The following is a 4,029-nucleotide window of genomic DNA, read 5'->3' as shown; positions in this document are numbered from 1 at the left end:
ACAGTGAGGTGACAGCCCCTTCACTGACCAGTGTACATACATACAGACATACATGGCAGCAGCAGTCAGGGGTCAAGGACGTTCGGAATGTCCCCATAATTTATGATAATGACCCCACCCTTACCCCCCCCCTCCCCGCCGCCAACACACACACGCGCGCGCACGCACGCACTCACATACACACGCGCGCGAGCGCACACACACACACACACACACACATACACTTTCTCCGCTCCACACTCCACACCCCTGTCCAATGCTCTCTCTATAAAAAGTAACTGACGTATAATACAGCCAATCACTCTTGATCAATACCTGAAGAGGTCATAATGAATGTAGTGTTTTACAGAAGGTCACGCAGAACACGCACACACACGCACGCACGCACACACACACATATACACACACACGCACGCACGCAGACACACAAACACATACATACACACACACACGCGCGCGCGCGCGCGCGCAGATAAACAATCCAGAAATAATTGAGCTCGATGGCTTTGCTGAGCAAGGCGATCAGTGTCTGCAAGTCCTAGGATAAATTGCCTTCGTTAAACAACTTCTGTCTTTCTGTTTGTCCCCCCCCCCCCCACACACACACACACCCTCTCTCTCTGTCTCTCTATCTCTCTCTCTGTCTCTCTCTGTGTGTGTCTCTCTCTCTATCTCTGTGAACATTAATCACAATCATTAACAAACTTCTTTTCAGAGCTGGGTGAAAAGACATTTTATGCTTAACTCTATTACCCTCAGTAAATAAAAATTCATTAATTTTATTCATCCATTCATTCATCCATTCATTCATCCATTCCCTCTCTCTCTCTCTCTCTCTCTCTCTCTCTCTCTCTCTCTCTCTCTCATATTCACAGAGAGAGACAGAGAGAAAGGAGTTAATGAATTGATTTTTTTGTTGTTGTTGTTGTTGCTTGTTCGCATTTGATTTTCTGCAAGCGTTGACAGTGGCAGGGGTTCAGGCACTGGCGTCAGAAGTCTTCACTTCTGATGACCTGGTTGATCGGACAGAAAGGACGCTGCCTTTAACCCTCTAGGAGCCGTCACGGTGGACTCAACCCCAGGACCCACAGATAGAAAAAGTCCAACGCTTTAAACCACACGGCTGTTGCATCCGTTGTCTTACTGAGGTCGCCGAGCATTGTTCCCGCTACTGCAGTCAAGGTCAAGGTCAAGGTCAGGATGAGGGTCACTGGCCTTCAGACCGCACTGACCAGAATATGTCCATCAGGGTCAAGACCAGGGTCAGGGTGAGGGCCACTGGCCTTGAGAGGACCAGGGGCAATGTCTGTACTGACCAGGACATGTCCATCAAGGTCAATGTCAGGGTGAAGGTCACTTGCCTCAGTTCAGAGAAGAACCAGGGGCATTGACCGTACTGACCAGAACATGTCTATCAGGGTCAAGGTCAGGGTGAGGGTCACTGGCCTTCAGAGAACAAGGGGCATTGACTTTGGGTTGTTGTTTTGTTTTGTTTTGGGTTTTTGTTTGTTTTTTTGTTCTTTTTACCACCAATGCAGACCAGTGTTTGTTCTACTGTTTTGTATTTGTATTTCTTTTTATCACAACAGATTTCTCTGTGTGAAATTCGGGCTGCTGTCCCCAGGGAGAGCACGTTGCTATACTACAGTGCCACCCTTTTTTTTTTGTATTTTTTCCTGCGTGCAGTTTTATTTGTTTTTTCCTATCGAAGTGGGTTTTTCTACAGAATTTTGCCAGGAACAATCCTTTTGTTGCCGTGGGTTCTTTTACGTGCGCTAAGTTGAAATATGTATGATTATGTGCATATGAGGAAGAAAAAAAAAAGAGCAACAAACGTCACCAGACATATTCCCCACTCCCCAGCAAAGCGTTTCTGTCTCAGTGACAGGAAAGGGAAGGGAGACAGAGATAGGGAAAGACACGGCGAGAGGGAAGAACAGAAAGACTTATCCGAGAACAAGCACTGAGATAGATAGCTCCCGAAAACGGTGAACGGCGCTGCTTAACTCACTCAGTACGGCCAGTCCTCTCTTCTCCTCAACACAGACCCCTCGGATGTCCAGTGGGTGTCTGAATGACCCAACTTTTAGCTTCCGTCGTCAGAATTGTGGTATTCTTTGTCAACATTCACCTCTTCAGTATAAGAGCCTTCCGCTTGCAATATTTTGATGATGGTAACTGGGGTGAAACGCTGTTAACGTCGTCTCTTTCGCCGTTCGTATGGAAAGAGTTAACCCGCTCAGTTCTTCTTCTTCTTCTTCTTCTGCGTTCGTGGACTGCAACTCCCACGTTCACTCGCATATACACGAGTGGGCTTTAACGTGTATGACCGTTTTTACCCCGCCATGTAGGCAGCCATACTCCGCTTTCGGGGGTACCCGCTCAGTTGAATAATATAAAGACGGAAAGAAAGAAAATGGCCACAGTGACATGATTTAAATAAGAAGATATGATATTCTTATATCGATGAAATAAGATGTTATTATGTTAACAATGGCAAGAATGACCTCAGCAACAACAACAAAAAAATAACAACAATAATCATGACAGAAATAGTAATCTCAAGTGATGTGCACACAAGTGTTGTCCCCCTGTGTAGGGGAGGTAAATGCGGTAATATTTCTGGAGCCCAGTCATTGAGTTTCTCTCCCTTCCTCTGTCTCGCGCGCGCGCGCGCACACACACACACACACACTCTCTCTCTCTCTCTCTCTCTCTCTTTCGCTTTATTTTCATTTACAAGTCTGTGTCTGTGTGTGTGTTTTGCCATTGCTTCGTCTTTTTTTTTTTGTCTTTTTTTTTGTCTTTTTTTTGTCTTGCCCTTGAGGGCTGGGTGAAAAAAAGCAGCTGTGCTTACTCCACTACCTTCGTGAAATAAAAATTCGTTTCGTTTCTCTTTATCTATCTATCTGTCCGTCTGTCTGTCTATCTATCTATCTATCATCTGTCTGTCTATCTACCTATCTCTAACAAGCCAGAAGTAAATTTTCTCTTTGCAAGCTGTCATTTTAGTGCATTGCGATTACCTGATGTGTCGTATGGTGGTGTGTTTTTTTGTTGTTTTGTTTTTTGGGTTTTTTTCCAAATCAAGACCGTGTGAAACGTGTAAAGTGGAACTGCTGGTGATGATGATGCTTGAAGAGAAAAAATGCCCTTCGATGCAAGGAACACACACACAAAAAAAATTCCCTAGCAGTTTGAGATTCTGTACCAGAACTGCTTCTGGAACAGGTGTAGTGTAACACCTCAGGCCCAACGCTCGGCTAATATCAGAGACTGACACCAGCTTACAGCTGGGCGACATCAGCAGAGTGAGAGCTGTATAATCAATGCTTTCTCCTCTGCGATTGGAAATCTTTTACAGGTAAGTCTTTCCTGAAGGATTATGACTCTCAAACCAGGAGGCAAGACTGCACTGGCTGCAGCTTTGGGGGCTAGCTGGCCTGTTGGGAACCATCCCAACGCCGACTGTCCTAAAATAAAATATAAAAAAAAATTTAATTTAAAAAAACCCTCTTCGAGACCAGCCGCCGTGGCGAAGTGGTTAGCGTCGCGGACTGACGGCTGGGAGGACGCGGGTTCGAATCCCAGCGGAGGTGGGTTTTTCGGCCCGTGGCCGGCTCCTACCCAGAGTTGAGTGTGCTGTGGGCTTAAATGGGGAGACTGGGACCACACAGTCGAGTGTCATCCACTTCAAGGATGCGTCTTTGGGTGTGTTGCTCTAATTAACTGACCAACACTGCAAGTGCCTGTATCTCTCGGGCCTGGTTAACGCCGGGATATCATTATGACAGGAAGCGTAGAGTACAGCCTTGTCACGCAGTCCCAAACCAAAATGGACCTCCATAGCAACATCGTCATCATCATCGTCATCCTCATCCTCCTTCATCGTCATCAATATAAACAAAATAGTCTCAAAGTCTGTGGCCTTTCATGCCCTGCTCACATGGTGACCTCAGTTTCGATACCCCTCCACTTCCGTGCTTGGGGTGAGTCCTGTCAATGTCGTCAGTGTCGGCAGATTCATGG

Source organism: Babylonia areolata, chromosome 16 (assembly GCF_041734735.1).
Source record: "Babylonia areolata isolate BAREFJ2019XMU chromosome 16, ASM4173473v1, whole genome shotgun sequence".
NCBI lineage: Eukaryota > Metazoa > Mollusca > Gastropoda > Neogastropoda > Buccinidae > Babylonia > Babylonia areolata.
The sequence above is the reverse complement of the archived record's forward strand: the minus strand, read 5'-3'. Positions refer to the sequence as shown.